The sequence below is a fragment of the Ambystoma mexicanum genome, chromosome 3q, assembly GCF_040938575.1.
Source record: "Ambystoma mexicanum isolate Mex_15411 chromosome 3q, UKY_AmexF1_1, whole genome shotgun sequence".
Classification (NCBI taxonomy): Eukaryota; Metazoa; Chordata; class Amphibia; order Caudata; family Ambystomatidae; genus Ambystoma; species Ambystoma mexicanum.
In genome coordinates, this window is record NC_090926.1 from 1,056,554,122 (window position 1) to 1,056,568,606 (window position 14,485).

The 14,485-nt window shown below is 44.5% G+C and overlaps 1 protein-coding gene across 2 annotated transcripts in view; it reads right to left on the reverse strand.

The window, feature by feature from the left end:
• The window catches only part of TMC8 (transmembrane channel like 8), a 719,897-nt gene that overhangs the window by 397,368 nt on the left and 308,044 nt on the right, over window positions 1-14,485 (reverse strand). The window lies entirely within an intron of this gene.

Genomic DNA, 14,485 nt, shown 5'->3' on the forward strand with positions numbered 1-14,485 from the left:
TTGTGTTTGGAACATGTTGTTGCTGATGTTTTTACTATTTCTCTTTGGGAGTTTGTTTCTTGATTTTTCTTCTTTTTCTTTGTGTGTAAAAGGTTCATTGGCTTTGGGAAGAATACTCTGACCACTCCTGTGAAAGCTGAGCTGGAAAGATATCACATGCCCATCAGTTTTGTGTTTGGAACATGTTGTTGCTGATGTTTTTACTATTTCTCTTTGGGAGTTTGTTTTTTGATTTTTCTTCTGTTTTCTTTGTGTGTAAAAGGTCCATTGGCTTTGGGAAGAATACTCTGACCACTCCTGTGAATGCTGAGCTGGAAAGATATCACATGCACATCAGTTTTGTGTTTGGAACATGTTGTTGCTGATGTTTTTACTATTTCTCTTTGGGAGTTTGTTTTTTTATTGTTCTTCTGTTTTCTTTGTGTGTAAAAGGTTCATTGGCTTTGGGAAGAATACTCTGACCACTCCTGTGAAAGCTGAGCTGGAAAGATATCACATGCACATCAGTTTTGTGTTTGGAACATGTTGTTGCTGATGTTTTTACTATTTCTCTTTGGGAGTTTGTTTTTTTATTGTTCTTCTGTTTTCTTTGTGTGTAAAAGGTTCATTGGCTTTGGGAAGAATACTCTGACCACTCCTGTGAAAGCTGAGCTGGAAAGATATCACATGCACATCAGTTTTGTGTTTGGAACATGTTGTTGCTGATGTTTTTACTATTTCTCTTTGGGAGTTTGTTTCTTGATTTTTCTTCTTTTTCTTTGTGTGTAAAAGGTTCATTGGCTTTGGGAAGAATACTCTGACCACTCCTGTGAAAGCTGAGCTGGAAAGATATCACATGCCCATCAGTTTTGTGTTTGGAACATGTTGTTGCTGATGTTTTTACTATTTCTCTTTGGGAGTTTGTTTTTTGATTTTTCTTCTGTTTTCTTTGTGTGTAAAAGGTCCATTGGCTTTGGGAAGAATACTCTGACCACTCCTGTGAATGCTGAGCTGGAAAGATATCACATGCACATCAGTTTTGTGTTTGGAACATGTTGTTGCTGATGTTTTTACTATTTCTCTTTGGGAGTTTGTTTTTTTATTGTTCTTCTGTTTTCTTTGTGTGTAAAAGGTTCATTGGCTTTGGGAAGAATACTCTGACCACTCCTGTGAAAGCTGAGCTGGAAAGATATCACATGCACATCAGTTTTGTGTTTGGAACATGTTGTTGCTGATGTTTTTACTATTTCTCTTTGGGAGTTTGTTTTTTTATTGTTCTTCTGTTTTCTTTGTGTGTAAAAGGTTCATTGGCTTTGGGAAGAATACTCTGACCACTCCTGTGAAAGCTGAGCTGGAAAGATATCACGTGCACGGGGACCTTTAAGCCTTGTTACTGGCTCGGCTGTGGAAGAATCTTGAAGAATCAATCTTCGGATATCAACCAAAGGAAATTTTTGACCTGGATTATTCGCACTGATCTCTTTGTTTAGCCATGTTGTACTAGTTTTGTATAAAATAAGTTATGGTTGTATCCATCCCTTTTTTACGTAACGGGGCTTATTACCACCACTTTTACCATACCGCCGAATAAGGTGTCAGGTTAATTCTGCCAGCAGAAATAGCGCTGAATTGACTGCGGTAACAGTAATTTTGCCGAATACGGGGGAGGATTTATCGTTGTGTGCTCAGTTTTGGTGGTGATTCCACCGGCTGGAATTACCAATGCCACCAATGGAGAGTAATGGTAATTCCGCTGTATTACCACCCCAACTCGTAATGAGGGCCAAAGCCACTTATGGGGGAAAGTACTTACATTGTGCTATGAATTTTGAAATACTATGTTGAATCAATTCCCAACTGCATGAATATTGGTGATGTATGCTCCCCTCAACCATTACTTTTACTATACATTACATTTAGACCCGGGTATTCTTATTTGGCACAGTAATTGAGAAATGGGAGGGTAAAGTGTGTATTGAGGCAATGCGCACCTGTGACTGCGCCAGCCTAGAACATGTGGCCCGTTTCATCTTCTTTTGCCTTGTAACCATTCTTTAATGGCTAGACGGTTAAAGCCAGTGCTTAGATACCAGATACCATCAGCAAAGCCAGTAGGTAGCATTCTCGTTCTATCCAAATATCAATACATTTGCTTGCCTCCCTTAACACCTCACGTTTATCTAGGGCTGAAGTCGAGGGTACACGCGTGGACAGAGTCCCCCCGCTTCTTTCAGAGGGTGGACTCAGTCCCTCCCCCCAACCTCAAATGTGAAACATTGAATATCCTCTGAATTTATTAATTAAAGTCAACTTCAGGGATTGAACTGCAGTCCTCGGGTTTGCAGACTGGACACTTCACCACTGCACTATATGACCTGATGAAAAACAACAAACAACAAACAACAAACAACAAACAACAAACAACAAACAACTAAAGGTGAAATGTCCTGGTACTGCAAGTTCCAGGGAAAAAATTTGTATTGGTTCTTGGAGTTTAAAACATGCACACCGTTTACCGGTTTCAAAAACACTATTAGAAGAAAATAATATCCTCTCTCAGTTTTGTGTGCGTTTTGATTTTATGAAAGGCAAATGCCATTCGTCCTGTGCAATTTGGGTGGTTATGCAAAGCAAATTTAATGAAATGTGCATATTTCACCTTGATATGCTAATTTCTGGCGATGTCACATCCCATTGCGGTTGTTGATGAGTCCCCCCACTTTAATTTTGAGGACTTGACATCATACCCGCGTATGCATTTGCCCAGAGGCAGCAAGGAATTAGACTCTTTCACCATCTGGATATAACACGCCCCAACTCACCTGTAAAAGTATCCCACCGTGAGCAACAAACGATAAATGACCTAACCTCTTAACTTTTTATATCTGACAAGCACCATCACCTTAAAGATGGCACCATTTAAAACAGCAATCTCAAGTTGACCATTATACATATATAGGGCCTCATTACGACTTTGGAGGTAGCCATGTCGCTATTGGCTCCATGGCTGCCTCCAAAATCGGGTCCGGGTACCCTGAATGGGGAATTACCGGCCCATTCCGAGTTCGGAGGGCCCAGTAATTCCTCCTTCAGGGAACCCGGGCCCGGACCTTCCCCATTCCTATTTGAGCCCCCATAGGGCTCAATGGGAATGGGTGCGGGAGCTGCTCTGGACGTCTGGTAAAACCAGACTTCCAGAGCGGGTCCCGCGAGGAGGCCTCGTAATCGTGCAGAGTGGGTTTAACGGCGTCGGCACCATTACCGGCGCCCTTTACAATGACGTCCAGCATGTTTTGGAAACCCGATAAAGGCTTGTATTACACGGTTCCGAATCCATCATGAACACTGAGAACAGACTAGTTCTGGGGCAAGTACTTTCACACAGAAGAAAGCACACACGAACACTGTCACCAATAAAACAACCTATGAACAAACTATCCAGGAGCACAGCCGCGTGTAGAAAAGAAACTCTTTGCAACATTTCTCATTTAAAAGTAGCATTTATTGCCGAGGCAGAATGGAGAGACTAACTTTTGAGGGATCTCACCCCGATGTAGGATGTCCAGAACAAGGCCCAGAACAGGAAAGGGATCATCTTGAAACTATTCAAGGGGATCTGGTGCACTTACCTACAGGCGTAGACAGCATTTAAGGCACAGTGAACGTGAACGGAGGATAGCAAAGAGATGGTCATTACTTCTGGTACATTAGAACGGGGGCAGAGGCGGGAAAGGAAGGAGAGGGGAGAGGGAAAAGGGAAAAGGAATGGGGTGAAAAAGAAGAAGAGGGGGAAGAACGGGAAAAAGGGGTGGGCTGATGAAACAATTAGAATTGCCAGACCCCCCTGTGAGAACCTTCTTCTGAATTCTGGGTCGATACAGGTGGTCACAAGCGCAGGTGTAGGAGAGCAAGATGACAGGACGTCGATGTGGAGAAAAGGAAGAAGGGCGATTACGTGTGTTTTTTAAAGGTACCTATGCTCGCAAAGCATACGCTGATGTATGCTTAACAGATGCAACTTTCGTTATATATGTTGTGGGTGTCCTGCCATTGACATCCGGCAGGCAACCACCATGCAAGTCACATCAGCACAGGACAGGCCCAGTGCCTATGGGGGTTGGGGCCTGCCCTGGACATCCGGCAGTCACCTGGTGCTATAGGACTCCAGCACCATCGGGGGTGGGGGCACAGCCAGCCATGCCCCTGGCCGTGCGGGCCTCTGCCACGTGCTGGCACGAGGGTCCCACGACATCAGGGCATGCAGGCCTGTGCCTCCACGGGTAGACCTGCAGCCTACATGAAATGAGACACAGACGCAGGAGTTCCTCTTCTGGAGTCCGCAGCCGTTCTGCTGCACGTGTCTACAGAGGCTCCTTTTATTAGCTTGGGCCATGACGCAGTCATGGCCTGTGTTAAAATGGCAATACAAAAGGGGATGGGTACATTCCCTTAAAGAGGCAACACTCGTGGAAGGGTCACACACCACACTATATAGAGAGGAATTTGCAGGACTTAGAAGGGGGAATGAGAGCTCGGGATGGGGTGAGTTGAGAATATATAAATGGACATGCGTTTGCTAGCTGATTAATAAGCAAGTGGCCCATGGACCCCAATTTACCAGCAGCAGGCTCTTTCATGGCTCATCCCAATCTTTAAGAATATTCGGAGCATCCAAAGTGTCACCTACACGTTTATAAGCTGATCATTGACGTTGCTCAGTTTTTTGGAAAAATGTCAATGCAAATATATATATATATATAAGGTATCATTTCTCATCTTTCATAGATACAGATTTGATTTGGTTCAGCGATAACAGCTTTCACCAGGATGCACTCATTCTGAATCACGGAACAGCTGACTGGCAACGGGCAGCCCCTCCAATATGCATCATCTAGTTGTCTTGCAGAGATCTAAAGTCTTTCACACCTGACCTAAAAAAGGAGCAAAACAAACACTATTCGGCCAAGACTTGGAGATCTGGGAAGCTACAGTATATTGACAGTTGAGACAACCAACTGCAGCTAAGGTACACATAGAATATTCACATTTCAGCAAATCGCAATTGACGGAAATTAATAAAAGGCAGGAATAATCACATCACTAAGTGTGATGTGTAGATGGCCTGAGACCACACTGTCTGCAGCTCTCTTACCAAATACTCGCCTTCTAGGTACCTTCGATCTTCTTGCTCCAACTCTCTGATGGTTAAACGTTTCTCCAAGCAGAGAGCTGGGGGCACATATCTGGCTGGCTGGCTCCTCTGGAATAGTCTATCCCTCTCTTTGTCTTTAACCAGATCGCCCCAGGTTCCGGAAGCAACTCAAGACTTTTCTCTTCTGCTCCTCCTTCCCTCTCTCCCTCCTGTGCTAACCATCCCCACAGCCGCTGAGATTGGCTGTCTGGCCCGTCAAGCGTCCTATAGGGTCCCAGCCATCTGCCCAATCACCACCAGCATCCACCCCCCTGCATTGGCCTCTGGGCCTACACCTGTCTGTTGGGTGGTTTGTCACAGGCCTCCACTTGTCGGTTGGGTGGTAGACCTCCCCTTTGCTTGGACCGTCCCCGCCATTGCACTTACCTGTTGCCTCCGTAGCAGGCACTTCTGTCACTTCCCCACTGGGTTCACCCAAGCACTTACCTCCTGCCCCCCCTTTCTCTTTTCTCTGCACTTGCACCTTCCCAATGTTATAAGTCCTATTAAGACCCTGTTTGTTTTATGATTTATTCATTGTTTTTATTGTTTATTTTATTCCCTTTAGCCCTCCCTTTTGCATTGTGGTGCTTTGAAACACTGATCAGAGGCTAAAAAGTACTGATGAGCCAACCCATGCCCATCTATCTGCTAGATGTGGCAGCTCTAACGATGCACACATGCATAGATGTTTTGGGGAGGGTTAATGGGGGGTTGGTGCCGTGGAAATGACACTGTTGCTTCCTTATGTGGACTTGTGCAAACAAAGCACGGAGGAGTGAAGCCTTTATCCATAGCTTGAAAGTCTGTCTGGCTGCCTAGCTCTCTGCGTGACCCAAGGCTTGCAGTGGGCCAGGGCTAGCCTGTCCCCTGTCATTCCCGTTCGCTAGAGGACAAGGCTTTTTTTTCTAAAGTGTGAAGCTCTCCCTCATATGGGAGAGCTTTAGGCTTCAGAAAGAAAATTCCTTCTCTCAATTATGGTGGCGCCGGCACCTGTGAGGCATCCCTTGAACCAAGAGATGCCCTGGGCCGGCGTCACCATTATAGAAGAAAAGGTGAGACTGCAGGAAGCCGCAGACTTTTTTTCCTGAAGCCTGGAGCTCCTGCTTGTTTGTGGTAGCGCCAGGCTTTAGGAAAAAAGGCCTAGGCTTCCAGCGCCCTCCCTTTTCAGCCTTAATGGTGGTGCTGCCCCATGTCAAATTGCTGGCATGGGGCAGCACCACCATTAAGGTTGAAAACATGTGGCTGCTGTCCCCCGCCCGGCAACCTTTCAGGCAATAGATGCAGAGATCAGCACCCTCCCCCCCAGGCGGGAGAGGGTGTTGATTTCAACAAAGGGCTGCCTGGCGGGGGTGCCTGTAGGCCATCAAGCTGGGGCACATCAAGGAGGCGTGGCCGAATGAGCCGGCAGACGACCCCCCACTATTAGCCCACACCCCCTTGATGAGCCCCGGCTCATTTTGCCGTGCCACTTAACCCACCAGCATGACCTGAAGATAGCGAGCGGGTACACAAAAAGACATGTGGACAGCAGCTTGGATTAAAGGGCTTTGAACACCCTTCAACCATAAAGCCGCACAGCTCATTCCAACTTGAGCTCCTGATTTCGGGGGCCACTCTCTGTTGAATTACAAGGGTATCTCCAGGCCAAATCCAAGGATTTCTCACGAAAGCCGAGGCCTTCTTTTCAACTAAGCAGAAGAGAAAGAGGACACAACTGAAAGGACATAAACATGGGACTAGACAATACATGGTGGCCATTTCGTTGAGAAACAACTATCTGACCAATACTTAGAGCCTAAGAAAATACAGTTTCTTACTGGAAGAACGTTTAAAATAGAATATGAAACACAGTGATAAATAAAACAGAACCTAATAATATTTAAATCCCTATCAGACATGGCTTCTCCCCGGCACAATGACCTTAATGAAGGTACAATAGTAAACACCAAATTCATATTTATCAACATACATATATAGACGTCATGTTTATAACAGCTGCCATGATGTAAAGGTGTATATGACGAGGCCCCCATCTATCCTGGTCACTGTTATAAAAAAAGAGGAAGAACCATTACAGGGTATTTCTGTTTCAGAACCAGCTATAAATTGTTCTGTCGTAAAAAGTGCCTCTGTGACTTACTCAAGTCAAAGTCAAGTCAAAAGTCATTTATTATGGATTCATCAAAGGCTTAATTAGACTCCACTCTTAAAAGAGCACATATACTAAGACAAGGGGATCTGACGAGCCAGGCCACTGAGACTGTTTATGGGTGTGTAACTCATGTTCCCCCTTGAAGGTTTTAATATAGCTTTATAGACCTGGCCCGAGGGCCGTACTGGGCTTTATGGGCTCTGAAGACCGAGTTAAATGCCCGAGCGCAGCATGATAAAAAAATAAGTCATGCTTAATTATAGTAAGCTATTCTTTTCACTAACAAACTATTAAACAAAAAAAGAAGGTATTCGTAGGAAAATGTCATTTTCACTTTGGCCACTGAAGGGGGGCGAATCACTGTTAATGAACAACTTTCCCAGTTGAAGAAAGCAATGGGCAATTTGTGGGCGATAATGAAACGGCCAGCTATGCCGGTTCTTATAGCCCGCAAATTGGCCAATGGGAAAGGGCTATTCACTCACCCAGGATTCTAATAGGGGTGAATGTCTAAGTAGCTCAGAGTAGGACGACAGAGTTCAGGAACAGTAAGGAGCCAAAAAGCAAGAATTTCGAAGCTGTGGCTAATAAGTCTAATAATAGCGAATGTCAGTAAACTAAAATTGGTCTCTGTATCTTGGAACATAGCAGGAATGAAAGGGAAATGGCAAGGTAAAGACTGGCAAGGATTCATGGATGGATGTATTGTTATCTGCCTCCAGGAGACGTGGCTCCTGATGCTGGAAGAAAGAGTGGGATATGCCTCTTTTTCCCTACTTGCTAAGAAATCTCAAAGTGGACGCCCAAGTGGAGGATTGGTTACCTGGCTTAAACATGATTTGCATGACCCTAAAACTCTAGTCCATTCTCCATCCACAGATATCTTAACTGTTAAGAGGTATGTTGATGCTATTACTGTTTTTTTATTGTTAATATATATTAAAGGTCTAAAATAAAGCAATAAATGATCTATTGGTTCATATCTATGGATGAATTAGAATGTTATGCCGGCCAACAGGATAGAAAGGATTATCATATATTTCCAATGGTCAATTTTAATATGCAATTAGAAACTGTTAAAAAGTAAAAATGTTTGGTGCAAAGATCATGATACATTTTGGGGTGTTCCCATTTGGCTTAGTACGGTTTGCATACCCTGCACAGAACTTTTCATTTAAATAAATACAAGAACTGATGGTAAAAGGTGATAGGGCCTGTAACGGCAGATTTAGTCAGGATATATCCGCTATAAGGGAGCCGCAGTTCTTACACTGATTGTATATTACTTAAAGTAAACAGTTGAAAATCGGTAAGTGATTTAAGGGTCATTCAGTGGTTCAATGGGATAATGTTGCTTGGAAAAAGTCAGCAAGTAGGCAACTTTTTTCCAGGCCACTACAATACTTTCCACAAATATTCTAGGAGAGGTATACTTTTATATTATAAACTCCAATCCTAGAATATTTGGGGGAAAGTGTTTCATTTTACTGAGTGTACTTTTTTGGGAAATGTCGCCCCCTGGCAGCCATTTCCCAGGTGACTATATCAATGGACACCCGTTCAGCTTGTGGAAAGTGACCATGATTCTTTACATCTATTGCTTTCACTCCCATATGCCAGAAATAATAACCAGATTATCCGTCTTGATAAAGCAGAGGGGCAGGCTATTTGTGAAAGAGTTCCTTCACGACAAATTAGTAAATGAGGATCAATAGGTCAAATATATGTAGCTTTAATCACTCTATTCGAAAATCTAGTACTTGAAGAGGAGAGTTTCCCCTATAAAAAAATGTGGGACCAGGTTAGCAATGTGTTGGCCCACTCTTTTCAAATTCTTACTCACCGCAGAGACGAAACGGCACAACCAAGATTGGTGGTATGACCAAGAATGCTGCTTTATGAAAGTTAATCTATTGGAAATTGTGAAATCAAAGGACTGGAGAGATCCCCTGGAAGTTAGACGAGCGCAGAATGAATACAAGGTATTATTAGAACAAAAGAAAGTAGAATATGAGCGATATAAATGGGATGCGCTGATATTAGTGACCCACATGAAGGATACAAAATCATTCTGGAAGTTAGTCTCTGCTGCTAGCTCTAATGTTCCTCAATCTCCCTATCCACCTAATGCAGAGGATGATTGGTGTATCTACTTCAGCAAATCTTACCAATCACCAGCCCGAAAATGTGTATGGCACCTGTACAGCAAAAAGTGTTTCCCGATGCCACAATACAAAAGGGGGGGGAGCGGGGATAAAAACAACAATAACGGTCTTACTAGGCCTTGTGACATTCGGATTGTGCAAGTGCAGTATCAAGAAGTGCAGGGGGAGGGGTCAGAACAGGACGAAGGGATGGGATAGGGAAGGATGAGGATGGAGAAGTGGAAGAGGGAGGGTGCCACGGGGGCTGGGAATGTGCTGAGGGGAGCCCGGGAGGGCAAGTGCAAGGGGAAAAAGGGGTAGGAGTCAGCCAGTGTGAGGAATTGGGGGAGCAACCTCAACAGGCTAGTCAGGGAAGGGTACCCAAGGGCAAGTGCTGGTAAGAAGAGGTGCAGGGGAAGACTGGTCAAAGGTGGGCCTGAACCCAATAAGACTCACAAGGGAACAGGCAAACAGTTGCAGTGGCAAGAGGAGACTAGTAGGGGACGGGGGGAGGGAAGGAGGAGGAGAAAAGGAAGGTCTTGAGACGCCTCCAGAACTTAAGGAGTTCCAGCTCAAGTCGGAGAGGGGCAGGGAGGCTGTTTCCAGAGGAAGGCTCCTGCTGAAGAAAGGGATCTACCCCCACTCTCTACTTGGAGAAATGTCTGACATGCAGAGAGTTATAATTGGTTTTTATAATTTGTTTTTTTATTATAATGCTCTTAATACCGAAGAGGTTTCTAATGGCGGGCCCGGGATTCGAACCTGTGTTGCTCTGCGTCGTTGCCAATGAGCTATACTACCCATGTCAAGTTGGAGCTAGAGGACTGAAGGAATCTAGCAGGAAGGTATTTAGGGAGAGAGAGTTGGATATAGGGAGGTCCCTGGCCCCAGAAAGCCTTGTGGATGGTGCAGAGGGTCTTGAATTTGATCCTTGCAACCAAAGGGAGTTAGTGGAGAGGTTTTAGGGCTGGAGGGATGTGGTCTCTGTGCTTGAGGCCAAGGATAAATCTTGCAGTCCTATTCTGGATTAGTTAAAGAGGGCAAAGGAGGGAGAGAGGCAGATTAAGGAAGAGACTGTTGCATTAGTCCAGTCTTGACAGGAACCAGAGCTCTCGAGACATTGAGTTTCTGGTAAGGTGAGGAAAGGGAGAATGCCTCAGAGGAGGTGAAGCTGAAAGTGGGCCTTCTTGGCAAGGTCAGAGATACGAGGTGAGAAGGAGGGAGAAGATTCAAAGATGACACCAAGGTTTTTTGCCTCACATGAGGATGAGGGGAGAGAGCCCGCAGAGAGCGGCCAGAGTGTAGGAGGAAAGGAGGGGGTAGGAGTCCCAATGAGAAGGATCTCAGTCTTACTGGCGTTAAGGCAGAGATCTTTAGCAGCACACTATGCCTGAATACCAGTCAGACAGTCGGGAATGAAAGTGGGAGGAGAGGAGGAAGGAGAGGGTATCTTAAAGGAGAGTTGTGTGTCGTCAGCATAACAATGGAAATGAGAGAAGGCGGAGATCAAGTGGGCAAGAGTGGCAAGGGAAATGTTGAAAAGCCATGGTGAGAGCAAAGAGCCCTGATTGACACTGCATGTCGAGAGTAAGGTAGAGGAGAGAAAAGGGCCCAGTTGAACTTGGGAAGGCCGATTTGAGAGGAAAGAGGTCAACTAATCTAGTGACCGGTCCGTGATGCCCAAGGTATCACAAAGCCGATTTATGAGGATGGAATGATTGACCGTGTCAAAGGCAGAGGACAGATCAATGCGGATGAGGACAGAAGGAGAGCTGGAATCGAGGTTTGAGAGCAAATCATCACAAGTGTTCAGGAGAGCTGTTTCCGTGCCTCTGGCTTCTCTGAAGCCAGACTGGTGATCGTGGAGGCAGCTGATGAGGAAAAAGTAGCAATCCTGGCACAAAAAAGAAATAAAGCGCCAGGTTTAGATCTAATCCCGGGAGACCTATTACTATCTAATGTAAGGGTGTGGGTTCCTATTTTATGGGGGGTATTCTCCAATATAACCTGTAGTTCAATGGTACCATCTACTTGGAAAGGAGCAATAACAGTTTCCGTGTATAAAAGATAGACTCGTGGCGATCCACATAACTATAGGCCCATTTCGCTAACAGACGCAAACTCTAAGGTATATGGGAAAATCCTCTTGATGAGACTGGAGGAATGGATACAAGAGAAGGGAGTCCTTTCCAATTTACAGGCAGGTTTTAGACCACGTAGTATCCCACTCAAACTAGTTTTTAGGCTGTCTCTCCTTTGTGATCAAATTTGAAGCTTAGAAAGCAAAAGCTATTTCTGGTCTTCATAGATTTGAGAAATGCATTTGATTCAATACCTATATAACTACTATGGCAGTATTTATTTGAGTTGGGTGTCGCAATTAATCTTTTATCTGCAAACCATAGTTTATATACAAACACATATGCACAGGTTCGCTTGGGTAAGGGACGGAGGTCGGGGGAGACTTGCAAAGACCTTCCCTGCGGTTAGAGGAGTAAAGCAAGGCAGTGTTATAGCTCCTACTCTCTCTAGTTTGTATATTAATACAATTGCCACATACACTGAAAATATTGATATGGATGCCCCACTCGTGGATTGGTTGGATACAGGCCCCACTGTCCCTATCCTAAAGAGAGTTTCCCTACCTAGGAAACTATAACTAAAGATCAGACTGTGTCTTTTTGTCAAAATTAAGAAAATGGTCCTTGTGTCCAAAATATATATACTAGAAATTAAACAATTAAAAGTGTAAGGTAAATTGTCTCTGATCTAGGTTTAAAAATGTTCAAATGTAAAACAAATATATAAATCAAACAAAATTATTTCCTCCAAGGATACGTCCTGTGATCCAAAGGATGGTCCCCTTCCTCTGGATTAGTCTCTGAAAGGATGGTGAAGGTGTATTTTCCAAACAATGTTCTCTTTTGTACAACACACACTCCAAGGATGGCAAACGTGTCTCTTCCACACAATATTGTTCAAAGGATAGCTCAAGTGTTTCTTTTGTGTAACAGCTTCTCAAGGACATCTTCCTGGTATATTCCTCTGCCAGGAACCCTTCAGTAAATTCTTTAGATCCCCTGGTATACCCTCCTGCAGGTATCTCTTCTCCAAATCCTCACTACCTGATGTATTTTATTCACCAGGACTGCTTCCAATGTTCTCTCAATCTTTCAGCATAGCACAGTCTATACTTTATTGGTTTTAGATACTGCTTGTTTCAATTTTCCCCATATTGGCATTTCTTATGTGGAGACTTGTTCAAGTTCACTTCTTCACCAATGTTCATTTACTTGTGGCAATATTTTTTCCAACTTTCCCAATATTGGCATCTCTGATAGGAAGACTTGTACATATTCTATATTTTTTAACTCCTTCATTAACATTTATCTGATTGTAATAATCTTTGCTCCAACTTTCCCCATCTTGGAATTACATGCGTGAGGATTTGTGCAAATTCAGTCTTTCTGCTTTACTTGGGAAGTATTCAAAATTAACTTTCAAATATTTCTGTGCCTGTCGGTACACCCTGGGGTTCCCACTATCACTGGGCCAACGCACCAGTGTTTTCCAACCCGTAACACACGGCTGCGGCAGAGTCCTGACTCAGGAATGGCTTCTCCCGCTTTGCAACCTCGGTTTCAGCTTCCCTACCGGCTTGGTGTTCACTTGCCGGTGAAGCTGTTGTTTTCCGGTACAACTGCTCTCTGAACAGCATTGCTGCTGCTGCCGGCTCTGGAGTGGCTCTTCCCTGGTGCCTGCCATGGTTTTTTGGGTCTTCCACCACTCCAATAAGGAAGGCTGACAAGTGGCAGCTTGAAAGGCTCTGCCTTCTGCTGCATGGTTCGTTCCTGTGTGTCTGCCTTCACTCGCGGTTCTGCTTCCTGCGCTGCCTGCTCTGCTGCTATGCTCTTCGACTTGAAAGTGCAAGCCATTTTTAAATGTCCCACGCAGCTGATCTCCACTATAACAACTAGCCTGCGTATTTGACTTGAGGTTTCTTTCAATCCCTACTAACTCCTTCTTCCTCTTCCTCGTCTCAGTACTTTAGGCGGTGTGGGAGTTATAGTACATAGGATTGTTGCCAAAAACAAAAACACCAGCATAACAAGATGTTAAATGTGAATTATGTGTATTTGATATGTGAATGTTATTCTTCGCATAATAGCAGTATGCCATTCATTTTAGTTACCATACAGCTTTCCTCAAAAGGGGAGGGAAATACTGCCTCTCTCCTAATGGAGTCACCACCTCCTCCCTGTAGTTATCCCCTATGTAAGGGAGGCATGGTATCACAAGTATGACACTGACACAAAAGGTACATTTTGTAAAACCTTTATTTAAGCAATAATCCCGAGCCGCGGGAGCATTACCGACTCAGGTAATGCCCCGGGGCCCATAGTTAACAAAGGACCCGGGGCATTACCTGACTCAGTAATGCCACAGCTGTGAGGCCCTTATTGTTGTTAGTAGCGCGGCCTGCAAGACCGAGGTACTAATAGCAGTTTTTCTGTTCTGAAACGCTGCAGCGTTAGCAGGGACGGGGAGGAAGAAGGAAAGAACAAACCTGAATCCCCAGCAGAGGAGGATGGCAGCATCCAGGCGTGTGGAGGCTCGGATTGGGGATTGCCCTGTTTCGAAATAAAACAGTCCTATTCGAGTATGTCAAATGAAAATGGCCTATGCGAACAAAACCTAATGCCTGCCCTATCTCTTGTACAAAAGTGTATAAAGGAGATATGGATGTAAAGGAAAATCAGTGTTCAAATATAAAGAATAAATATGGCTGAATCACCTCTCCTCCCAACGTTAGACAGCAGGGAGAAAGGCTGTCCCCATAGGCAGGATGACACACTCTGGCTCGGGTTTTCAACACAAAAACAGTTCAAAACGTGGATCAAGGTCCACCTTCCACGTTAAAGTATCTCTTTCCATTCTTCCAAACAACATTCAACAAAATGTTCACGCCGGTCCCCGTCTGTTGGGCTCAGACCTCTTCAAAACAAAATTTCACGT